Here is a 26779-nt window from a genome sequence, read left to right as displayed (position 1 = left end):
GTGCTTTCATTTATGTTTCTCTTTTATATATTAAGCATAATGACTCTGAATAATTATGATCAGAGGAAAATATTCTCTGATCTTTGTATAAAGTTATATTATTGTCACTTTTTCAAATCTACAGGCCCACAGAAGTGTTAAACTTTGAATTTAAAGCTGCTCAGATACACAGATATACTCAGTAGCACAAAATGACAGTAAATGACAGTAAAATTAGTTAATAAACCAAACAATTAAAAAGAAGGGAGGGTTTTTCTTGGTTAGTTGTTTAACATTTGTGAATATATTGGAAGCGTGGAGGAAGAAAGTAAACAAACACAAATGCTTGTTATTTAAGGGCACACATACTGTCTTTATCTGAAGAACTTTGCAAGATTTGCAACCATAGCAATGCTGCTGCAGCAGCAAAGAGGCATTATATTTATGCTTTTCATTCCTGTTCTAAATAAATCATTTGTAAAGGACTGTGAATATACCCGTTAGTATAACACTCACAGAACTAACATGCAAGTATGTGAAGAAAATGATAAATAATTATCGTGATTGCATTATGATATGACACATTAAATCCTTATTGTCTAGGCCTCAAATTACCAGTTACTGAGCTGCAAATAAAATTGGAACACATTTTTTTTTTTTAATGGTGAATTGCTGCTAGCTAGAAACGGTGATAACAAGCAAATCTTTCATAGTACAGAGATCAACACTAAAAAAAGGTTATGATACTATCAAATGCTGCTATATCTTGTAAGTAAGAGCTAATCAGGTTTCAGGGTGCATTTCCCCTATGGCCCACTCCTCACTGACTTTGATGGTTCTATAGTTTGTATCTCCTTTGCCCATCCCAAAGGTTTGTATTCTTAACTGCAGATGGAAACATTTAGTCTTGAGTTTCTCTCTGCTCAAGAGAGACAGAAAAGTGGTTCAGAAGCAAGTGTACTGTATATAAAGGAACTACTTTTCATAGCTCTGCCTCTCTAATCTTTACCACGTTTTTTTTTTTTAATAGGGGCATGTAGAAAGTGCCCACTGGTAAGTGTGTTTTCTCTTTCTCATATTGTGATTCTTTAGATCTAGTTTTTCTTGGTTTATCTACAGTAATTTATTCCTTGCATCACCTTTTACTCTTTTATTCATTTTTTTTTTAATCACCTTTTAATCTTTCTTTTTCTCTACGTCCAGCCCTCCCAGTGGTTTGTAGCTGTCATGCACACAATCATCTTCAAAAGTTTGAGTTTTGCTTCTTTATTGACCTCTCTGTTCTTCTAAGTTCTTGATCATTTGTCATGGCTGTCCTTGCCGTGCCTAATCTCCATTTGAACATCCCATTCCTATGAGCTACCGAAGTTAAAGCCTGAGCCTATATATTGTTTCTCTTTTGTTATGGCATATATATATATATATGTATATACATTTTAACTTTTAAATATATATAAAACCCAAAACACAATACAAAGCAAGTATAGATTCTCAGATAATAGTTAATATACATGTTTATCAATCTCTCTCTCTCTATAATATATATGTATATGTAAATTTGTGTTAGGTATTATCTGAGAATCTATACTTGCTTTGTATTGTGTTCACCTACTGGTCAAATCTCATTTCATCTATCAGGGAAATAATATCACCTACACAGTTCATGACAAACTAAAGAAGTGACTTACTGTGACTATCTTAATGTTGTCTCTAAAGTCTTCTGTTGTGTTTTCCTGTTAAAAGCTTGAATAGCTAAGACAAAAGTATGCATCCTTATCTTAAACACATCTTAATCACCTCAACATTACTTCTGCCACTTTTTTCAAGTTCTAGAGAGAGGGTTTTCAGGTAGCCAGCTAAATGCAGTGGGAAACCCATGTCAAACAACCATAATTTATGTACCATTAACTGAAATGATTCAATAAAACAAACAAATATACAAGGAGAAAACAACTGCTCCAAATTCTAAATCTTTATGACTTTGATTATCAGTTGATCTCCTTGCCTTTTCCAGGTCTGAATTCCAACAGTTTGATTGCTATTTCTAATACTATTTTTCTTTTAACATTTTCCATAAAAATGTTTGCATGCATTTTACATCTCTTTCCAGGGAATCTAATTTAGCATGAAAATTAAAGTCGGTACAGTAGATAACAATCAATTTTTAAATATATCTCTCAGCATTCCAAAACTAACAGGAAACTATATAATGTTTTTCTGAGTTAGTTCTACCAAAAAGTATATGTACAATTCTTCAAATACAGCAGGATAAAGAAACTCTAGCACTCTAGTGAGAATCATGACTCGGTTAGAAACAATATGTGCACTTCAAAAGCTGACAGACAAATAGCTAAAGGCTCTATTCCTTTACAGAGGCCTTCATTTGTTGATTTCAGAAAGCATTAAAACCATGGAGTTTTACAGTACTTACGTATCCAAGCATGGTATCATGCCCATTTCACAGATAAGCAAACTTTAAACACTTTATTCAAGTCACACAAGTTTGTGACAGTCACAAAAACAAATTTTAGATTATGACGGTAGCTCTTTGCTTGCCCAACCATTTATCTCCGAGCAGCAATGAAATATTTTCAAACCTAGCTGCCCAAAGTCAGACACCTAAATCCATGCTGACACACATAAATAAAGCTGATGATCATCAGAACTGAGGAGCAGCAAAAATGTCTACAAATCAGTAGTGTATGTTGACTCACAGGCATGCTGTTAAGTCACATTGGCTCAAGAAGAATTGAGGCACAGGCTAAAAGCTAAGCTTGTAAGAAGTTCCTTTGATGAATTGGATCCTTAAAGCTATAGCTTGAGAATTTCTGAAACTCAAGTTGCTTTTATTTGTTTCTGCAGTAGACTTGCTACCCTGTCATTCAGGCAGATGGTATACACGCATACATAATGTATCTATATCACAGGACAGCAAATTATGAACCTAGGTCTTCAGATTTCTCAAAACAGTGATCTCTTGAACAATAAATTTACTAGCTTTTAACAGAAGTTAATTTAGCTAATCTAGGATTAGGGTAATAAACCTAATAACTGTGCTAAATGATACGTTTAAAAATACCCTAATTGTTAATCTAAGAAAATGACAAAATATGATTCCATTTTGTCCTAAAATTCTGACTATTTTAGCTTGGATAGCAGTAACAGTTACATAGAGAGGAATATCGCTATTGAAAGTACACTTTGAGCACTTACAACTGTGGAATCAAAAGTTCACCATTACACTTGCAAATAATAAAAAGTTTATGATTTTATAACTCTTACTGAAGAAGATACTCAGTAAGTGCTCATCTACTCAGTAAGTCCTCAGGCAGAATATAACTTTTAAGCAAACTAGAATATTCAATGTAGCATAGTGTATTTGCACAGATAATCACCCAAGACTTTTTCTGGTCTACAAAACTGGGTGCTGGCTTACTTACGATAAGCTGTAGAGTACTATAACATGTTAGCTCATGCTTGGTGGCAACAGGTTTGTTTTCCAAGATTGTGTAATCCAAATTCCTTTTCTAAGAGATGATTCTGAAAAGCACTTTTAAATAAAATAATTAATGAGAACGCAAAATACTACAGAAGTAAACTTTTTCTCACTTGTGGTAAGCTTCAACCATTAGAAGTACCGATTTATAAAGAACAAATATGATTTTAGAAGTGGGAATTTCTGCTACTGCGGAGTAAGTTTTTGCTTACATTACAATGAGGTCAGTGTACCCAGCTGTAGCACATGACAGAGATTTTAGGAACACAGTTAGGGTCACATTTACAATACAAATTGGGGATGTGTTGCAACTACATTCTTTGATTTGATTGTAATGTAGATGACTGTAAGGCTAATTAAACATCATCTACTGTTCACAGAAGAAACCACCAGTTGTTGCTTAAGCACCGTTTAAAGACAGTTTTATTCAAAACAGGTTATGACATGGTTTTACCAACCAACAAGGACCGAGATTTTTCCATGCTATAACAAGACTCTAGAACTGCAGTAGCCTAGGTTTAAACATACTCAAAATATGCTTAATACAGGTCTTACTAGCAAGGTCCCAAGATACTTCAAAATTTACTGCATGTCTTCAGACAACACATTAAAAATCTGCTATATTTTCACCCAGATAAAGTCAGTACTCCTCTACTAATGTTAATCATTTGATCAACCTGAATGGTGTTGGGCTTTTATTTTCATAAAGTTTTTAAGACAATATTCAGGCTTGTCTAATCCATGATTTGGGAAAAAATCTTCAAATAACATCTAGCTCCTATGCAATGCTTTCATCTTTAAATCAAAAAGTATCTTATTAAGATCACTATCATTATCTCAGTTTTCAGAGAAGAAAACTAAGGCACAGAGATGCGCTGCTACTTGCCCAAGATATACCAAAGACCAGTAGCTAAGGCAACTGAGGTACAGTCCTATGTCAATCATTTAATTCTGATCTATGCTACTGTTCCATTGAGCATCTTAATGTAATAATCCTGATGGAGTTGCAGAAGCAACTAATATAAAAATTCATTCATACCAGAGCAGAGGGAATATTTTAGAGTTAAATTCCACAAATCATTATAGCAACTCATTAAAGTCTCTAAATAGTATTTAGAATTGCCACTTTTCAGCAAAAAAAAAAAGCTATACTATGACTCCCTAGTGGAACAGAAAGATAATGCATAAATCCAACCAATATATTACTGAAAGAACATTGAAGTTTTCCTGACAAATTTGAAGGGGCACAGAGGTTTGGAATCAGACCAATACTTTGGATCATTTTAACACCACATTTTTGAAATAGCCATAGGAACCTCTAATCCAACTTTAGTATGTTCTAAAATCACACCTCAAGAACCAGGTAGAAACTCTTGGCTTTAATCTCAGGGTGCTATAATCCTAGCAGCTCTCTGGGGAACAAAGATATATGTAAAGGTTCAAGGTTTCAACAGTCTCAGAAAGCGGAAGTACCACCAACACAGCCAATTTCTTCATGGAAGACACTGCAGTAACTGGCTATGATCTCTGTGAAGCTCTGTACTTCTAAAGCATCTACTACTACAATTTCTAAGAGTCTAATACGGATATTATTCGTTGCACTAAGGAATCTCATGAATAAGTAATTGTCTTCACTGTTCCTAACTTCACAAGCGTTCCTTGTTTGGATTGGTTTGAAATATATTTCATTTTGCAGATTTTGTTAAGCTTACTTTTTTGCAAAAGCTCTTGCTGACAAGTAATCGGTTTTTATTTCTTCTAGGGACAGTGCTGCGGGTAACAAATATATAGATTCTCCCCTCTAAAAACTTTATCTGTCAGCATGTTTATGCTTCTTCTTGCAACATTTTTTCATCTGCAGTTAAGGTCATTGAAGAAGTTTTCCTCAAACGCAGAGACCCCTAGGAAAGTAAAAGTGCCAGCTGCAAACCAGGGATTCAGCTGAAAGACTTAGGTTACCAACACACCACATTGAAGCATTTATGTGAAAGTCAATCTTCACTGTGCTAAAAAGCAAATCCTTACACCTCCCCCAGCGTCGACAGAATTTGACAGAAACCTAAAAACTTAAACCTTAGTTTAAAATGCATCTTACCCTCTCGTGTATCTTTGCACTCGCTATACGGAAATTGTTTTTTTGGGGGGGGTGGGGGGAGGGGACAAAGTTGGACTGTATAAACTCAGGGCACAGGAGCTGTGTGCTCTGTTTTATCATCTCATTCTGACCCCTTTATGTCACTTTCATATTGTGATTAAAAGCTCTGATCTATACGTGGGCAAGTATAATTCAAGTTAAAATCTTAAATGCTGTCACTTCTTAATGCCTCAGTGTAGCCATATGTAAAATGGGGATAATTACTTACTTCATTAAGGTGTGGTGTTTGTAAAATGTTTGAGTCTCGGATGAAAAGGACTTTCCTTGCAAAATGTAATTATAATAATATTATGCCAGAGGTAAGGCATAGGCCTGTGATTCCACATACAGTATTTAAATACAATTACTTATCTATCAAAATCAGGAATCTGCGCTACTTTTCCCTCTCTCAGCACCTGATCTTCTTACCATTATTAATCTGAGTAATCCTCACGGACTCCAATGCATCTGCTCACATAGTCCTTCAATAAGGTGTACAAGCGTACACTCAAAAACTAGTATCACGTCTCAATTATCACTATTTTTCTTGATTTTCCCCTGTTTGTAATATTCTTTAAGTTCTGGTCTCATAGTTTTAGAGGGATACCTCCCCTTGACTTTTCTGCAGGTGCCCACTGGCATCAGAAGCACTTGCACATGCTTTTTAGAATGTGCATAGTTTTAAATAAACTTAGTCTAGGGCAAAAATAGTTTCACAAATCAGCTATCAGCTGCAACACTGAAGAATAAGTACAAATCATTTCTAAGACTCGCATGCCCACTGGTCTCATCTGATCCATTTATCTTCTCTAGGTAGTCCCGGCCTTCCTGATGGTTCTCCCTATTTCCCGCAGCACCGCGTGCCCCATGCCCCTTCTCTTTCTCTCAGTCCTCAGAAGGGCCTTTCCGTATCTGCCAAGCACCATATGTCCTGGAAATTTCGTATAGTTGCCAACCACCACCTTTCAAAGCAACTTCAGGTTTTCTCCTGCTTGTTCTCCAGCAAGGCACCTGCAATGCTACAACTGCAGCATCCGGGTGTTGGTCCTGCACGCCTCCCACAGCAGCCCACCACGCAGCTGGACGAGGAGGGATGTCCACCTTTTAAGGAACGAGGATGACGCCACGAGCGAGAGGCCAAAGCAGCTGAAATGCCAAAAGCAGCAGAAAAGGGGGCTGAAGAAAGGGATGGCAGGAGCAGAAAAGATTGTTCTGATGCAGGCCCGAGAGAGATGAATTCTGGGGGGGCAAGAGGGAGGTAGTGGGGAGGTGGGTTGGCACCCGGCCAGCAGGGGCCAGCTGGGGGGGGGGCAGCAGGAGCCGCGAGCCCCTCTCTCCTCTACACCCCCCGCATTTCTGGGGGGTTCCCCCTGCCTCGGGCTACTCCCGCGCCTCCCTCCCCGCCTCGCCTGGCCCCCCACGGACCCGCCCGAGGCCGGGCCGGGCCGGGCCGACGGGCGCCCCGGGGGCGGGGAAGGGGAGGGCTGGCGGGCGGCTTCCCACCAGCGGGAAGGGAAGGGGACGGGACGGGACGGGAAGACTCTCCGGATCTGCCCCAAACTTGGCAGCTCTGCCCTCCTTGTGAGAGTTGCACCAGGCACCCGCCCGGATTGGCAGGAGCCTGTGCCCTCCTCTTCCTCCCTCTTTCTCCCTCCTCCTTTGGGTGGGTTTCATCCCTCCTCTTTCGCGAGCGGGGCGGCGGAGGGGGGAGTTAGTAAAAGAAGGGGGGGGGGGTGAAAAAAAAAAAAAGAAAAGAAAGAAAGAAGAAGAAATCCCAAGTCAGGTCCCCGACGTCTCCGGGCCGGCGGCCGCAGCGGCCGCCCCACATTCCTGGCATTCCTGGGCCGTGACTCCCCGCGCCGCCCCGGCCCCGGCCCCGCCGCCGCCGCCGGCCCCTCGGGACACCAGTCCCCTCCCTCCCTCCTGCCCGCACCCGCGGGCGGCAGCAGGAGCCCAGGGCGCCCGGCCCCCCCCGCCGGCGGCCCCAGCCCCCGGCCGGCCGCCCGCCCGCCGAAACTCCCCGCCGTGGCCGGGCCGGGCGGCGGCAGCGGCTCCCGCCAGCGGCACCGGCACCGGCACCGGCCCGCCGCGCTCCTCCGCCTCGGTGCCGTCGGCGGCCGCCTCCCGGGCCGAGAGCCGCCTCCGGCGGGCCCGCGCGGAGCCGGGGCCGGGGTCGGGGCCGGCCGCGCTCCCCCGGCCCGGCGGCCGCGCAGCAGGTAAGGAGCGGCGGCCGCCGCGGAGTTTGCTCGAGTCTGCCCGGCCCGTCCCCGTGTCGGACGTGTCCCGGCTGCTGCCGGCGACCGCGGGCTCGCGCTGACTTCGGAGCCGTCTCAGTAATGTCTTTTACGGTGTGTGTGCGGGTGTGCATGTGTGCGAGACAGGGAGGGAGGGAGGGAGAGGCGATATTTGCTTAAGGCTTGCTGTGCCTTATAGTGTGCAATTATAGCTCGGCGACGTATACATGACTGTTTGCAAAGTATGAGAATAGCTAAGCTTGGGTTATGCCTACCAATCGATGGCTTGTGATAAACACGGTTTGAACAGCCCTTCCAGTTTATAAATTTAACCAGATAGGCTCCTAGATAACAGAGCATCTCCATAACCAGTAGGTGTTTGTAAATAGGCAGGAGCAGCCTGGGCTGTCGGCTGAGCTGCCCTTATTTACACTGCGGCGTGACTGTGTTTAGCTTTCCGCTCCCCCCTCGGATTTACCTTGTTCTTTGTTAGTTACAGTGAAGCCTGCCCTGGCCGTTTGTCTCCAGCAAACACTGTAACACCGAGTTACACCGAAGGAACTGCACCAAGGCCGGGAATAATGACATCTGCTCTCGTTTCTGATGTGGGCAAAGTCAATGAATTTTTAACATCCCAAACTGACTCTCTTTCCGGGAGTGTATTTGGTACTACAAGTATTACATAATGTATGTGTGGCATATGTGTATGATGTGTGCTGGAGCTTTCCTGTCGGGAGCACTTTATCTGTGATTTGCATGAAATAATCTTATGTTTCCATTAGAAGCTCTCTGTAACTTCTGACAAGGTGGAAACGAGCGGTGACTGGTAAAGGCTCTGATTGAATACATTGTTGTCCAAAAAGTTTTCTGAGATTTTTAGTATGTGGCCTGAAACAGTAGTTGAAAGAACTATTTTTACCAGAAACCATTTTTTTTCTTTAAAGTCTGTGTAGATATTTGCTGTTAGTTTTTTTTTTTAAACTAAAAACACTGTTATATGCTGAAATTATTTAGAGTTTGTAAAATCTATGTATAAAATGGCTCCCCCAAATCAGAGGTCAAAGCCACCTGCCAACCTCGGGACTATGGGAGAAGTTGGTAAGGACAGCTCTTTTGGGGGAGAAATGTGAAGGGCGGCAACCCCAGTGGGGGCTAGTGTCTAGTTATCTAGCTGCGAATGTCCTATCAAATATGAGTGACAAAATACAGATTACACAGCTTTTGCTCTTGCCCTCTGGGGGGTCTGTAGCTGACATCTAGTACTTGTTACATGGTGTAAAATAAAGCATGCGTTGATGTTATAGTTATGCAAATAAGCTTTAGGCCCTGATCTATTATTGGCAGTGCTTTCTTGAACTTCTCTTGGTTTCTTCAGAGAGGCTGTGCCAGAGGTGCTTACAGGCAGAGGGCACTTGTGTGTATCTAATGGGACATGATACAAAAGTTGGGGATTTTTTCAAACTTCTTGTTTGAAGCTGGGTCCATCAGCCGGAGGGTAGTCCGCTAAGTCTGTGGGAGAGCTTGCAGCCATCAGTTCTGCTGTGGTATTTGTGTGGGAAAAGCTTTAAAGTGCCATTGACTCCAAGCGATCTCGGAGGATCTAGTAGTGCAGATCAAGGCCTGCGTAAAGACTGCATGCAGCGTTGATCAAATCAGGATCTGCTGGGACTGAGCAAACTGAGCTTGTGTATGTACGTTATACTACAATTTTAGATGTGTCTTTTAAATGTTTTTGTAATTGTAGCAGAATTAGCTTTGGTGCAGTGTTGTTTATGAGGATCACTAGCAGCCAACGTTGTTACTATTAATGACTGATGAAGTACTTCTTTACCGGTCGTTCTTGTCCAGCAGATGCCTGGGCGTCAGTTATCATAGTTTAGGTATGGAGCAGTTTTCTATGAAACAAATCTGCTTGTGTGTACTTTTGCAAATTGTCTAGGCTGCCAGTGGCAAGTACAATCCTGGAGAAAGTACTCAATCTAAAAAGAGTTTCCTTCGTGCTTTTCAAAACTATACTATTTCCTTTTTCTATGTTTTTCTGGTGCCACGACAGTCAAAGGGGTGTAGAAGACCACTCTTTGTTCTATTTCTCCTCATATCCAGTGAGGCTGCATTAGATTACACGCTACTTAAGTGAAGTATATTGTTTTAATTTGGGTTTAAAGTTAACATTCATATAACATACGCGATGTGAAAAGTGCACTTGAAGTACAACTCCTGCGTTGGAAGCAAGTGCTTGTTTGTTGCAAGGTTTAGTTAGCTGAGGGTTTTTTATAAACTGCTGGTAATATGCAAGTTGTAAGAAGTTTTCGGCAGACATTGCTCCTTACTAGTGTATGTATAGATCTTAGTCCTGCAAAGATTTACCCACATGCTTAAATTCTTATTCCTGAGTAGTGCTTGTGAAACCATGGAATTTCTTTTATATGCATAATATTAAACATATATACAAATCTTTGCAGGAGCCAGGCTGTAACATTTAGTATGCAGTATATTAGTACATATGTATCCAACTCAATTACAAGAAGTTTTAGATAAGTGGACAAACGTTATGCTGAACAACTGCCATAAAAGCCTTTTTTTAATGTTTAGGTTCGTAGTGAAGTGCAGCATGCCTGAGCGTATTATCTAGAGGAGTTCCACAGAGGATACGTAAGAGCAGCTCTTGATATCTGAAAACAAACCCTTATACTGTAGATGTTCCTCCTGTGAGGAATCTGCCTGTGCACAAGTCTCTGAAATGTGACGTGAAAAGATACAGTGCTGTTTTTTAAGTCTCTTGGTGTTCTTGGCTGTGTATTCAGAGAATCTGTGGAAATCACTGGCTCCATTTCTTAAATTTCTGTTTAAAAAAAAAAAAAACAACCAAACAAACCCAAAAACTACATCCTAAGGGAGCTGGGGTAGAGCTGATTTATGTCCAAGCTGGTGATAAAAGTGTGCTCTTGGTTCCACGGTCCCTCCCTTCCTCCTGTGCCTAGCGCTGGGACCCTCAATGCCCACGAGGTGCTTGCTGCTCCCAAGTGCTGCTTTGGTGCATGTCCGGGGTGCCTGCAGTGCCCTGCTACTAGTGTCCTGCTGGGTGGGTGTCTGCCTTCTGCTTCAGACAGAGGCCTTCTGGTTTGCAGAGTGCTCTGAGCTGAAAAGGTGATGTGTAAGAGGGCATCTCGCGTAGCTAATGGATTAGAGCTCTTCGCAAACGTGGAAGTAGCCCTAGGAGCAGGAATTGCAGTCTATGACTTTTGCCTGTCCTCTTTCTTTTGGGTTGGAGGAGGGAGTGAGAACAACTCTGGAATCTGAAAGGGGTAATGAGTTGAATATTCAAGTGTCCAAGAGCTGATGTTTAGGTGCTTTACCAGGTCATGGAGTTTTTGCTGACTTGGTCTTCATCTGTTTTGTGAAATTGTGTGAGGTGATTTTGAGGGGATAATACAACACCTTTATTTTCTGTTTTCCTAACTCTTGACTGTATTTGGTTTGATCATCCATTCTCTGGGGATAGGGTTATATTCTTCTCTCTCTGTGTAGCTGCCTGACCAAATGGAGCTTGTAACTGGAATGTCCAGATAGTTCTGTAATGATAAGCACTGAAGCTCATAGAAATTTTTTAAACTAAGAGATGTAACAAGGTGCAGCTTCCATAAATATTCAGGGAACTTATCAAAATTGTTATGGGAATTGTTATTTGTAGGTGAAAATCAGATTTGGCTTTCCTTGTTAAATATGTATTCACCATTCTTTTATTCCGCTTGCAACTCTTCTGTTTAAGTACTTTTAGGTAATTTTAATCTGTTCATTCACAGTTGATGCTTTGGTAAGCAATAAATGTTAGTATTGGTTTCATTGATTCCTTCAAGATAGCACAGTTGAGCTACCTTTCCTTTGAAATAATGAGAAAGGTTTTCATTACCTAAATCTGGTGTTATTTTTACTTGATAACTTGATCAAATTTTGTTTTTTTTTTTTTAAATATACTTATTGAATTCAAGGATGGCTTTATGTGAAGGACTGAGGGTTTCAGAGCATTATAATTTCATTTCCTTCCATTTTCCAAGTCAGTGGATAATGTAATGAAATTTGGCCTACTGTTAGTGAATTAGTAAGATTAGACTGTGGTCAGATAGAACTAACGTAACTATGCAGATCCAATGGCCTACCTTCTAAACAATGTTGATTGGTATCTTTGGCCTTAGATGCAGAGGAAAGTGAAGGAGACACCATGATTCTTGCTCTCTAAAGTAATTCTCAAGGTCAGTTTGATCAATTATAAAAGCGCCATCCAGAATTAAGGGCGCAAGACTCCGACACAGCACAAAGCATATGAAATAAACACACTTTTAAAATGTATTTCCCCCGCTTTGTTGCTGTCCTAACAAGCAACTGTTCATATTATAATCAACCTTATAAACAACTTATGAAAAAGCTTAAGAGCCAATAAATTTAGCTTCGCTAATGTTAAGAAGGATCTCTAAACAAACGGAGGTGTCTGAACTGCTGAACTGGTGATATCCTTAGAAGAGGAGAACACCATCATATAACCCCGCTTTGGTGTTCTGTAACATCTAGGACGTTCTTGTGTTTTGCAAATGGGAAGAGTTTAGATACCAAACTTTGTTTAACACCACACAAGTCTTTCAGAAACTGCATACTGTAGCTTTTCTTCCTAATTTTTGAAGGAGTGCACTTTTGCTCTTTATTTCGCTAGTACCTAGTGACTGCTGAAATGGTCCCCTTTAAGAACACCTTTTTTTTTTTTTAATTTGGAAACAATGTAAACTTTAAATTACAATGTGATGTAGAAAGAACTCTGAAAAGAGGGTGGTGAAAATGTATGTTGGTGATCTAATAAACTAGATGAATGATGGTGTGCCAAAACTTGCTAATGATGCAAAAGTATTTGGATTAGGCAAGACTGAAGTAGACTGAGAAATTGTAAAGGGAATCCAAGAAAGCTGGGTAAAAGGGAAGCATAGCAGATGATGATGATAAATTCAAGAACATGCATGTTAGAAGGAACAATCAAATTACTCGTTCATGCGACTGGATTGTAAATTAGCTGTATTTGTTAAGGTGGGGGAAAGACTTGGGCAATGTTTTATTAGAGCTTGTGTGTCTCCTTAATGTTTAGCAGCGGAAGAAACCGCCACGGTTGTGAAATGCTACGTTATTAATGCAAAGGAGATTCTTAAATTGGTGCTTAAATTCACCTGGAATGCTTGATTTGTGATATCCTATCGGAGAAGAGAGATTGGAAAATTTTCATGTGAAGTTGAACTGAAAACATTAATGTAGTTTTGTTCTGAGAAGATCAATTAGAGAAGGTAGAATACATATGTGCAGAATAATGATTAATCGTTATTACGTAATCAATATGTCACCCTTTGCTATAATACCTTGACTATGTAGAGGGAATAAATTGAAAGACATTCCTAAATTACTTTTTTTTTTTTTAAATACAAGTAATCACAATACTTATTGCCAAAGGAGATCACGTTGTCCAAGAGCCTAGTTGGATAAAAAAGAAAAGTGAACCATTTCTATAGACAGCAGGAACATTCACAGTTATATTTGAAGGGATCTTAACCATTATGCCTCAGGGTGTAAATTAACCACTACCTGACAGAGGTTAAGAAACGTTCCTTACAACAGATTATGCCATAACTATCTGCTGTGACGTTCCCTATGCCTTCTTCCGGAGGATGTAGGGTTAGCTGCTGTTAGTGGGCTGCTGATTTGACCCGGTATAACAATTTCTGTGTTCTGCTGTGTATGATGATGATTTTAATTAAATATTAATGGAGGTGGAATTGAAAGATTGTTTTTTTATATATATTTAGGCTTCACAGAAGGTATATTTGAACTTGCGGCTCTTACATGTGATGAAGTATGATAATGTTTAAATTTATTGAGGCATACTGTGCTGGGGTATGGACTGGCTTAGAGCAGAATAGAAATGGCGTTTAGGTTTTGTTTAAAAGACAATTAGTGTTGGTATCTGTTGTTAATCAGTTTGGTTATGATGTTCAGTAATTTCTAGTATGTGTTTTAATGATCAAAGAATATTTTATGATTTCTCTGCAGTTAAATATTTCTGAATTCTTTAACAGAATGATAATTGTCTGTATGAGTATGACAAATATAAGGACCAGTTTCTGGAGGTAAGAACTAGATCTTCTGCAACTTAGTGAGTGGGTCTTTCAAAGAAACTATAGTCAACAGTAGTGTACCAGCTACCGTAGAACTGTAGCACTTCTACAGGCTATGAGCGTTAATCTGTCGCAGAAGAGAAAATGGAAAAAATGTTTTGATTTTATTAGCAGACAGTGTGATTGATTTAATAATGAACACCTCGTGCTAACGTGTTAGTGTCTGTATGGAAAAAGATGATTAAGTTTTGTCTGTAGAAGTGTCATGAAACTATAGCGTAGCTGTAACCCAAAATATTAAAGACAAAGTCTTCTGCAACTTTTAGGTGATCTGACCAACCACAACGAGTTGTCATAAAGGCTGTCTAACAGCTATCTACAAAAGAAAATGTGAATTGGTTTTCTGACTCCCTCTCCAAAGGGTAAAGCTATTTTGAAGATAGCCTTGCACTGCTTTTCAGAACTTGGGAAATAAGGTTCATGGAAAGGCCCAAGTTTGTGAAAATACATAAAAGTGATGTTGTCTTTTGAGACTCTAGCCTTTGAAAACTGAGATTGATCCAAAGTGTAGCTACTCAGCGTGTACTGAATAGGGCCTTAGCCCAGGATAAACTGGCTATGTAGGAGAAGAGTGAGGTTAGCAGTAGTTGTTTTAACTTGTGTTTGTGCAATTCTTTCTTGTTTTTACAACTGAGAAAATAGTTTACATTCCTCAGGTTTTTTTAGATTAGCTCTTATCATGGAACTCCCCCTTTTGAGAAAAGGCATTCACTACCTTGTAGATAAAGTGTCTTTAGCCTTTATTGATGATGATAATTAAGCTAGGTTTTTGGACAAGCCTGGGCAAAATCAGGAGACTTTGCCGATCAGGGTTTCAGCTAATAGAAGCCAGATCCTATGTTTGATGTCTACCACCACATGGCATTTTCCTATAGATCGCTTCCATCAGCAGTCTCGTTTATTCTTTCAATGCAAAACTACGTCCTGTTTGTAGTGGAAACCCTGTGTTTTCTAAGTATGTGATACACAGCGCTTATCTCAGATGCTTTAAGGGCAAGACAATGTTTAATGGGATTTCTACACAAAACTTTGGTCCTGTTTTTTACCAGGATGGAAGGAGAGGAGAGGAAAAAACAATGTATCCAGCGTCCTTTGATCTGCAGGTTGAGGCTGAGCAAAACTTTCGATACCTTCAGTGGGAACAAGCCTTGAAAGTCCCACCCCAAGGGCAGAGCAGATAGATTTCTTAGAAAATCTGATACCTACCTTAAGAGCTTCCTGAAATGCTCCATGTGGCCAGAACTGCCTCAGGAGGAAGAATCCTGATGAGCTTTGGGGGTAATGGGAAGTTGTTTCAAAGGACCTTAAAAATAGGCATCTGAAATGATTATAACTCTTTTTCTTGTTTGGCACACTTTGTTTAGGGCATTGGAGCTCCTGAGTAGATTTGGTGTCTATTTACCTTCTGCATAGCGTTTTGAAGATTCATTCTGTTTAGGAAAATGTTTTGGTCTGCTTACTTGCACCTGAAAGGAAGTTGGCTGCTAAATTAAGGGAATGGCTAATACAGTCTTTTGCTGATAGACAGAAATACTGACAGAGATTCAGAGCTCTGGTAGTTTCAGATCCTCTAGAAGAACGGACAGGGCAAGTTTCTGCTTGTAAATAAAAGAACTCAGGCAGGTCTATCTGAGTATACGTCCTGTGATTCCTTGCACCTTTGCCAGGATGTGTTGTGGGAATCTGTGATAGCAGAAGAAGCTAAATCACAGTACTGGTACTTATGTGCTACTAATGCTTGCCCCTTTGTTGTGGTTCTCTCTGAGAACAGAGAAAAGCATTGACAAGGTTATCTTACAAGTTTTCTTTCATGTTTCCATGTTTCCCTTGGTAGCTTGGTGCACAAAAATCCATCTGTGTATAGTATGAAATCTTGCTCATAAAAGCAAAAGAGCAAAAATATTGTACGAGAGCATTACTGAGACAGGTTAGCATTTAGCATCCAAATATTAAGTTTACTAAGTATATTCATTGCTAATGGTTTCACTTCAAAAATGTCTTTATTAATTTTCTTTCTAACATGCAAGAAATAAAAGTTGCCATTTAAAGGTGAAAGTTAACTTTACCTCTTACGTATTTTAGGGCTTTTTAATAGTTTAATGTTTCATACTAGATGGTATGTAGAGAAAATGTTTACATAAGCACAGTGCTGTATATAGAGAGTCAGATTTCATTTAATAATTAACATTCTTTAATTCCTGTCTGTGTTGTAAGAATGTGCTGAGGGCTCTACAGAAAGCAAAAGATGTAATACATGTCTTGAATTACAATCTAAAAAAGAGGGGAATAAATGCTTTGGCAAAGGGTGTGCTGGGGGGAGCTGGCATGTATCACTTAGGATTTTTGGTTTGTTTGATCATAGGCTACTCAGCAGCTGGTCCATCTCTTGACATTTTTCTGGTTTCTGTATTTCAATGATAAATTTTCATAAATGTGCGTTTAAACATGCACGTTCAGGTATGAACATTTCCTCCCAATTTAAAGTTCAGTGTTTGGGAGACAGCTGATTCAGAAGAGAATTATTGATCCCACCTCAGGACCTGACCTTATGAAGTAATGAGTGCTTCCTTGGAACTGAAATGGAAGGTGTCTGGCATGTTTAAGAACATTTCAACTTGGAATATGAGATCTTTTCTGCCTGCTATATGTTGGCTTTGCTCTAGTTCTTTCTCCTGTTCTTTGTTGCTGGTGTAGTAGCCTAAAATATATTTGCCTTGCTCACAGAGCATCTCTGTGCTCTTATAATAAATATTTATATATAACTTTACTACTGAAAAGGTAAATAATTAATCTGGGTAGGATGTGCTCTCAAAAAACATTAAACTTTGCCTAATGATGGCCCTGTTGTTTCTTCTGATGTACAAGTGGGTTTATCCAGAGAGACTGATACATTCTTACAGTTTCCTCTAGAATCTGATTTAGGTATGAGGATTGTCACCTATGTGCTAATTAATTTGTCAAAACATCTGACAGGGGGTTGGTACACATTGGAGACAATTAGTCGTTTTGTTGTATTAGTAATGCCAGCCTCTGATGATGTAATATAAGGTTTTGTTCCTACCTTTGTATTTTCCGCTTGTGCTACGATAGAAGTTTGTTATCGTATAGCTTAACTTTCTTGTCAGCTTGATGTGTTTAGCATACTTGATCGCTGCCACTAACTCTCTGAATATTGCTGTGAAAATTTGCCCTTCCTTTTTTTCCCCCAGGATAATACATTGACATGTTCATGAGTGGCAAGAGTGTTAGCTTGTGATAGTACAGTAAGTTCCACACAAGTAAATCTCTTACACACACAGGGTGTTCAGCTAACTTCAGCAAGGACTGTCCACTGTTAAATGCCACTTAATTTTGCTCTTTCTGTTTTGCTTAGTAACCTTTGTTATCATGTAATCTGAATTTTTTTTTTTACTTTGGATGGAATCAAAGCATTTCTCATCTCTTCATTGCAGTCAAACAGAGCTATGGAGCATATTAAAACAACAGTGAAGGATAGCCTCAACTATTCTGATGTATTTTTAGCATGAAAAAAATACTATGCTTGTGTTTGGGGGAAGGGGAGGCAGAAAGAGAGAGAGACTTATAAAATGAAGTATTATTTTATCTGTCTGCAAGTGTCAGGGTTATTTTGGTGTAAAGTGACAGTAAAGGATGGAGACGAATGATAGACACAAAAACAGTGAGCTTGCTGTTCTTTCAGAGGATTGGGAAAGCATGCTTGGGCCCCTTTTCAATGCTGGAAACTGAGGATTGAGGTTGGACTTGTGGATGGTCACCTTAGAAAGGCTGCTCAGCCCAGCCCAGGAGGGACTGGGCAGCCACTTGGAGAACTGCACCCACGTCAGTCTCACAGAGTGCCTTCCTTCTCAGAAGTTAAAACACGGGAAAGACAGTTAAACTCAATTTTAAACTTGGTGTTGAAAAAGATCTCCTGGTAATACAATGAACAAAAGGATTTTATAAGATGAAGACAGAACCTAGGTTGTTTATCAGGCAGAACTTCTCGATAATGAGCTCTATGATTTATTGCATTAATTTCTCAAGAATAGTACTTCTGTGGAGGACATCTTAAAATGAAACTAGAGAATCCACTGGAGCATTCACTGAAGGGCCTAAATCTCTGCTGACAAAAAAACGGACAAGATCCTGGCTTCGTACTCAGGTATCATTCTTGAGAGTGGTTTGAAATAATTTATTATTTTTAAAATCAGACACCTGTGGTCATCAGCTCTAATAATTTTTTACCTTCTTTAACGCTATTAAGGATAAAGAATGTTTGTGTTACTGAACTTAGGAGAAAGTCCAGGGTGGGGGGACAGGCAGCATTGCTCATGTGTTTTATACACATTAGTTGGCAGAGAATCTAGTAAAATAGTGGTATAGGAACAACCCAGAGATTCTTCATGTAATTAGTTTTGGCAGGATAGCGTTTTGGGGCCTTAATGAGGCAAGTGATCTCCTTTGCAAATTTCATACCTTTGTAGCTACCCTCTGTTGGCACACACTTCGCTTTTGCTTCGTACTGAGGTATTTGCCAGGCCGTATATCCGTTCACCCATTCCTATTCCTGCCCCAGTATGACTGTCTCGTGGTGCGATGCCCAAGCCAGTTTTGTATGGGCTAGCCTGGGGGCTCGGCTCGTGTTGTTGTTCGATTGGTACGGTGTGAATGGACACCTGCTCACCGCGATGTGCTGCAGGCAAGGTGCTGTGAACTCATCTGGTGGAGAACCAGTGCAGAGAGGAACAGCTTGTGCAATGACTTAGATGTTGATACTCCTCCAGTGCTGTATTGGCAAGTTATTTCACTGACCTGTGTGGCTACCTTTGTGCATGGGGTGGGTCAAGCTGAGCAGAATTTGTGTATCAAACTGATAGTGTGGGCTATCAAGTACTAACTAGAGCATAAGAGATTGTGCAAAGCGCCAAGCAGTAAAGAATCGGTTCCCAAATAATGTTGTCAATGTCGGGTGTTATTATTAAGTGTTTATATAGTGTATCCTCCACTTGTTAGGAAAAGAGACTATAGGAGAACTTGAAATATTTAAAAAAAAAAAAAAACCAGCAACACATCTCTTGCCCCTGTAATGATAGAGAAATATTGGGATATTTATAACATGATTCGGAAACTAAAACACATAAGGTTTTAAAAATATTAGTGGTATTTGGCTTAACCAATGAAAACCATTAATCTGTAATCTCCCAATAGTAATGTGTTGTTTTATTACAGACGGTGTAATGATTGCATTGTGTGCTGCCTATCACCACATCCATTGTTGCATTTTGCATTGGAAAAAGTGATGTCTAGACATGGCCATAAAATTTATCTCTGCAGTTTGTGTATCTCAGGAGTTCAAAATATGTCAGACAATGAAATGGTCACTTTGTGTATAGGAAACTTTGAAATGTTGAAACCAATTACAGTATTTTGTTGTGGTGTTTGTCCATATATGCCTTCTTTAAAGACTACATGTTTAAACTTTAGTATTTATATTGTCAATAATTTCTATACTTTCGTCTCTTCTTGGCATAAAAAGTGTGGTAATGAATGGTAGTTCTGAGAAATTGATAGAAGTATGAACAGAAGACATTGTCAAGTATGTGGGAGCAGCTGGTGTACAGAGTTGCTTTAAACATAGATGTGTTAGCTGATGAATAGCAAGAAGTTTACAAGGACAAACTGTAAGGTCAAAGGAAATTAAAAACAAAAAATGCCCGATTGCTGTGTCTGGTAAGACTAAAGGAACAGAGTGCACCCTCAGCGAGTTTGCTGATGATACTAAACTGGGGGGAGTGGCTGACACACCAGAAGACTGTGCTGCCATTCAGAGGGACCTGGACAGGCTGGAGAGTTGGGCGGAGAGGAACCTCCTGAAGTTCAACAAAGGCAAGTGCAGGGTCTTGCATCTAGGAAGGAATAACCCCATGCACCAGTACGGGCTGGGGCTGACCTACTGGAAAGCAGGGAAGGACCTGGGAGTCCTGGTAGACCACAAGTTAAGCATGAGCCAGCCATGTGCCCTTGTGGCCAAGAAGGCCAATGGGATCCTGGGCTGCGTTAGGAAGAGTGTTGCCAGCAGGTCGAGGGAGGTGATCCTGCCCCTCTCCTCAGCCCTGATGAGGCCACATCTGGAGTACTGTGTCCAGTTCTGGGCTCCCCAGTACGAGAGAGACATGGCACTCCTGGAGAGAGTCCAGCGGAGGGCTACCAAGATGATTAGAGGGCTGGAGCACCTCTCCTATGAAGAAAGACTGCGAGAGCTGGGCCTGTTCAGCCTGGAGAAGAGAAGATTGAGAGGCAATCTGATCAACGTGTATAAGTATCTGAAGGGGGAGTGTCGAGAGGCTGGGGCCAGACTCTTCTCCGTGGTGCCCAGGGACAGGACGAGAGGCAACAGGCGCAAACTGAACCACAGGCAGTTCCATCTGAACATGAGGAAAAACTTCTTCACTGTGAGGGTGACAGAGCACTGGCACAGGTTGCCCGGAGAGGTAGTGGAGTCTCCTTCCCTGGAGATATTCAAAACCCGTCTGGATGTGATCCTGGGAAATATGCTCTAGGTGACCCTGCTTGAGCAGGGAGGTTGGACTAGATGATCTCCAGAGGTCCCTTCCAACCTTGGCCATTCTGTGAATCCTGATTATTCTATCTGTGTCTGCCACAGTCATGGTCATAACAACTGTGTTTTGTTTCATTTGAACAATCGGAGTATAAGGCATATTTCGTTGAAACTTGGTTAAATTCAGTTCAGACCTTTTTCCTGAGATAATTATGGAGCAGCCTAACTAGATAGGAGCCGTTCAAAGTCTTATGCAAGAGAGATCAATACAGTCCAAATTTATTCTAATATATGAAAGGCTAAGCGTCACAACTGTTTGCATACTGGCATTGCAATACACATCATTATATTACTTGCTAGGAAAGTGGGAAAAAATACAATTCAGTTATTTGAAACTGCAGTAAATCTTTTTTAATGCCTCAGACTTCTGACAATTCTGTGAATGTGTGTTGTGTTTATTTATTTACCTTGGTACAGAAAGTTCCAAGCAGGAAGCATTGCATCCAAAAGCCTCTTCCCGTTGCTAATAGGTTCTACTTCTGGAGGGGTAACCTGCAGCCCCGTGGACCCAACTAGGGTGTTCTTTTGGGCAAAGGTGTGCAGGGCTCAGGACATCAATTTGCAAGAGGAAATTGCATTTTCAAAAGTGAGTGCATGAAATGGGTCAGTAACTCTTGACAGCTTGTTGCAAAGTAAGTTTTGTTGTATTAAGCATACAGGATTATTACTTAAAAAGTAAATTGCTATAATTTGATTTTAAAGCAAAAAGTTGTTAGCAATAAGATTCATGTACCTAACCTAAGGTCATTTAGCACGCTTTTTAGCCAGGCCTGGGAATGAGTAAACACCTTAAATAATCTAAAATAAATTCTGTTTTTGTCATCTGTTTGGTAGTGTGCTTGCTTCCTGTGTAACAAAAGACATCATTAGATTAGCTGTGTTAAAGCTTCCTGTTTTACCAGGGTTTTTTCCATTATTTTTACAATAGTTTTAGGAGCTACTAATACCTTATTTCTGTAATAAAGATTTTATTTAAATTATAGTTGTTCTGTTTGGGGTCTGTCTTCATTTTTTTTCTCAACTTTCTTTACTTTGCGTAATATAGCAGCTTTCTTCCTCCCTGATACTTTCTCAGATTTTTTTAAATGGCAGATGCTGTAGTAATAACATGCAGACTAAGAAAACAGTACTACTTTTCCCTGGAAATTGATGCTCTTTTTGTATAGCTTGTTCAGCTATATCACTTTTTATGCTTGCTCTGTGAGCTATCACAGACGCACTTTTGAAGAGGGGCGTATATGCTGTAAAAGCCGTGTCCTTCACTGTGTCAGATATTGATGGCTTTAGTTTCCTCGTGTTGAAAGAGAGCTGGTCCTCAGCATACGGCAATGTGGTGTGGATGTTTTGGTTGAATGGTTTTGGCTTGTTAAGATTGTTTTTGTTTGGCAGGAGAGGGGTAAACTCACCTGTGTGATGTCCCAGGTTGGACAACGTAAAATTGCGTGAAATTTGTTGTTTACCTTCTCCAATCCCCGATTACACTTGTCCTCTTATGGGGAGAGTACTGTTGTTTAATGGATGACCCTTCGTCTGTGAACTTTGGTTGAACAAATTGAGTATCTGAGATGCACAAATTCATGTTTGGCCTAGATCTCGGGCAGAACTTTAGAATCTTTCTGTCCTTTTTAAATAAAAGGAGTAGGAGATTTTGCTAGTTACTGTGAAAGCAGCAAATCTGACTTTAAAAGGTGAAGGTTTTTAGTGGCATTTTATTTTTACGCTGTCCCTCCCCTCAGGTGAGGGACAAAAGTATGAAGCTACTTTTCCTTTTAATCTTGAAACGTGGATTTTAGCATATTCTCTTACCGTTAAGCATGGAAATCCTGAGGGCTGAAAATAACGGACGTGCCAGATTTCAGATGTAGTCATTTACTTACCAGAGCAGAAGGTAAATCCAGATATGGGGTTGTAAAGCAAAAAGCAGTGTTCAACTTGCAGAATGCAAAAACTGTTGCGGTTCTCGCCTTGTTTAGATCATAGGCAAGAATTTTGCCATTGCTGCATATCCATTGCGGCCTTTTGCAGTCCGTTTACGGTGCAGTCTCGCTTGCTGTGGGCAAAGGCTGTTCCTACCAGACCTCCTTGGGTTAGTATCCATCGCTGCCAAGGCAGACTCTGACTCCAGTCTTACAGCATGCTCCAAATACTTTCCTTTTTCTTTTCAGAATAACTTTGGAGATAAGATGATCTTGATTTCTAATGAATTTCTGTATTTGTGTACTACTCCGTTTCTATAAATAGATGTCACTTGTTTGCCAGGATGTTGTATGTATTTGCCTATAATTTTGGTGAGTTTGCAGCTTTTTGTGTAAGTAAAGATTGAAGTAACATTTGAATGTGAAGATCTTTAGGCTTGTCTTTAGGTTTTACACCTTTGTTAAACTTGTGTGGTTTGGCAAATGCAGTTGCTGCCTTGTCAGTTGATGTTTCTTTGTGGATTTCACATCAGCTCTTGTGTTATTGCTATAGAGCATGAATTAACTCCTTTTGTGTTCTTTTGCCTTCAGATATAATACTGAATTTGGGAGTTATCAGGGTAATCTTTAGATCTGGTTTTCATAATTTTTTGAGGGATGCCAGATAGTTTCTTGATCTTTGCATGCTAATTGTCACTTAAAATTTTCCATGAGATCTGTTTCTTCTTGTGTGCTGTCATTGATTATTTTATTGAATCAGTCTATACTCTTTCTAAATATGAAGCCTGTGGTAGAGTTAAACGTGGGAGACTTTGTACCAAGTTGACACCAGTACCCATTAACTCAATTTTGTGTTTTCCTGAACTGTGCCAACTGCACTGTGGTATAAAACGTTGATCTTATTTCATGTTGACGCTTGCCCTTTGTAGTTACTAAATGTCATTTAATTAGTTATATTTATTTGCTTCTTAGAGCTATGCACTTTTTAGGAAAGTGGCAGCTTTATATCTTTTCATTTCTAGTCTATGGTCACAGTTACAATTTCTTTTCCCTTAAAAGACAACTTCAGGGTCATCCTAATTGATCGCATTCACTGAGTTGCCCGTGATGTGTTCTTCATTTCAGCATCGTTGTCTTGATAGTAATTAAACAAAAGGCCAATTAAGCAGCAAAAAGCCTCATGCTATATCCAGGGAACAGCTTGCCAGAATTTGACAGTTGGACAAAGGAAGCTTCATTGACAAAGTTCTTTAGAAGAAAACATCTCAGTGGAGGTCTGTAAAACAGTGCAAGTGATTTTAGGCACTTATCAGCTATCACTTTTAAATGATTTTAAATTTGTAGCTGAGTCTGCTACTCTGTTCTGAAAGTCTGAAGCAGAGCACTACTTGTGCTGGACAGCTAATTTGCATTTACCAACAACGTGAATACCCCCTCCGAATTTAATCTCCCCAAAGTAGGTGAGATGAGAGAGACAGTACGCAATCTCCTAGGTTCTTGAAATATTACAGCAGGGTAGTATATGATAAGATGACCGGATTAGAAATTTTTCTTTTTTATCTAAAATATGACTCTGTAAATCCCACCTGACTGAAGCTATTGTTGTTATTGCCCTTAATATTTTCATTTTAAAAGTTATAAAGAGGAGCTTTTGTAGTGAAAGAGGAGAATGAATTAGAACAATGCGTTTCCACATTGTGGTTTACATGGCTCTAGGCATTCATCCTGTTGAACAAAATGTTTTGAGGAAGAAGTAGAAGGAACGCTAGGGAAGGAAAATGGTCCAGGAAAAGAGGCTGCTTTAATAGCACTCTTTAGAAGAGCTGTAGAACCACTGCATTATTGCATGAAAACTTGTAAAATGTAAGAAAAGAATTGCAGTTTTGCCCCTAGCTTTCTCTCTCTTTTGCCATTACCTTTTCTAAAGGCTATAGCTCTGTATCACTGTATATCAAAACTAAGATGATAATTGTCAACAGCTCCAAATATGTGTTCACATTATTACATTTGATTTCCACTAACCATAAACACTCTTTGTCCTTTGCCTTTTTCTAACTATTAGCTTGGGTATTCTTTGTGGACAGGAAAGCTATGTTTAATGCTTTGTAAAGTGACCATCAGTTCCTTGCCTTTATCTCTATTCAGCATAAATTATTTTCAGCAAGGCCACAGAACTGTTTTGGCCAAGATTTGCAGGTGTCCCTTGTGGAGAGCTATTTCATCATAAAGGCTTAATCTTACTGTTTCTCTCCTCCCTTCCTGTATTTCATCTCTCCTTGAAGAACACTAATCCTGAATGATAGGAGCCCATGGTTGTTCTCCTCCCTCCTCCATGGTTCAAACAGACTTTTTTTTTTGGGGGGGCGTGGTTGGGGGGAATCATTTCCAGAATTAACCCTCAGCTGGGTAGGCTGAAACATATTCTTCTGCCCTTAAGCTTGGAAACTTGGTGCAAGCTGCCATTTCAATATTTCTAAGGGGAGGTTCAGTCCCTAATTATCAAATTAGATGCACATTCTGGTTCTTTGGCATGACTTCACTTCTGCCCATCTGTTAGGTTGGCACTCTGCCCTCTCAAAAAGTAGTCTATCAGTTTTAGCTGAGTAGAGAAGCCAACCAAAGATGGGTTAAGAGAGGCAGCCCGTAGAACACTATATGCAATTTCTCTTGCCAAAAGCTCTTCCTGTTTGCAAGCAATGTCAGCTTAAGCCCATATGCTTCATTACATGGGATGACATCTGTGGAGACAGATGCAGGCATTGCAATACAAATGACATTTGATAAGGAAGGGCATGTGTTATGAAACCAGACACGACTGGAAGTTTAACATCCTTGTCTATACCGCACGTGTGTACACAGAAACACCAACACTTTTTATATTTTGCTATGCGAGTGTATTTGCTGGTGAGAGTTGGCCCTTTGAACTACATCTATGTTTAAGGTTTGTGTTAGGTGTGACAGCAATCATATGATTCAGTTGTTGCAAATTATTAGCCTAGATCAGTATTTTGCTTCAATACTCTTTTAAAGGTAACCTTCATTAAAGACCCAGTAGTCAGTATTGTGTACTGAAACATATTTGGAAGATGCCAATGGGAGAGGATTCTGTTGTAAGGATGGGCTATCTTCATTGAGGATTCCAGTGATTCTTCCAAAAATGTCTTTTAGGAAATTCACTGTCTTCAGTAGTTAGAAATACGTTTTTTGGATGTGAATTTTACATCTCTGGGTGCAAGAGGTGTAAAAAATTGATTTTGAAGCAAACTTTTTGCCCCTTTGCTTCTTTATGCTGCCTTTTCATCATAGATCAGGTTTCTGTCTAAAGCTGCTTTTCTCAAGGACCTCTGCTTTTTGGATTTACAATGTGAAAATACATTTTAAAAAACAGAAGTTAATTTAAGCTACTGGAGACTTTAAAGAGATATCATCAAATTAAGATCTAGCTAGCTCTTTTAAAATGGCTTTCATGTTCTAAGCCTGAGCCTGGGTCAAATTTTTCTGCTGAAAAAATCTGACATTTTTCTACATTCAGAAATGTTTTCTGTTGTTGCTGTGTGTATGGTACAGCAATATATGTACTAACAATGAGAGACTTTGGTTGTACTTGGAGCCTTCCAGACCAGTGATGTCAAATAAGTGATAGAAAATTACACCAGAAAATAACCTGTATTAAAATTCATCTAGTCTGGACAGCTATCAGAAGTCACATTTTGCAGCTTCTAAGTCAGTTTCAAAATGTAATAGGGAAATATTTATTTGTATCTTTTGGATGAAGGCACTTCAAGGAAATAGTTAATGAGTGCAATTTGAGTAATACCTAACACTGGTAGCATCTTTTTTATTGTGGTGATGGAGTATCGAAAACAAAACAAAAAAAAATCCACACCCTTGGATATTAGTAAGGTATTAAAGAAAAAACAGCTTTGATGCATAAGAGGTGGAAATGAATTACTCAAAGTTACTTAAAAATAACCCTAACCAAACAGAGAAACTGACCCTCCTCAGCGCTTTGGAGAATTCCTTAGTCTAATCCAAACTGGAAGTGAAACTATCCTTCTGGAAGTACAGAAAAAATGCTCTGTAGAGAAAGTGATTGTGTCAGTATGATTATAAGGAAATCCTCTTCCCTCAGATGGTTTCCCTACCACAGTGCTGCAAATTCAACAGTCCACGTTAAGTCCAAGCATTTAATAGC

General features: G+C 39.9%; 1 protein-coding gene across 3 annotated transcripts in view; it reads left to right on the top strand.

Moving 5' to 3' along the window:
• The first annotated feature begins 7090 nt into the window (after window positions 1-7090).
• The window catches only part of PTPN14 (protein tyrosine phosphatase non-receptor type 14), a 117320-nt gene continuing 97631 nt past the window's right edge, over window positions 7091-26779 (top strand). The window contains exon 1 of one of the 3 annotated variants that reach the window (XM_068939824.1): window positions 7091-7272. The gene's annotated coding sequence lies outside the window, so the exon portion shown is untranslated. Of the gene's footprint in view, window positions 7273-7789; window positions 7826-9310; window positions 9531-26779 lie in introns of those variants that run through there. The other 2 variants (XM_068939825.1, XM_009668994.2) reach the window with 2 other exon arrangements.

This window comes from Struthio camelus, chromosome 3, assembly GCF_040807025.1.
Source record: "Struthio camelus isolate bStrCam1 chromosome 3, bStrCam1.hap1, whole genome shotgun sequence".
Classification (NCBI taxonomy): domain Eukaryota; kingdom Metazoa; phylum Chordata; class Aves; order Struthioniformes; family Struthionidae; genus Struthio; species Struthio camelus.
Note: the sequence above shows the minus strand (reverse complement) of the source record. Positions and strands in the feature narration are given on the sequence as shown.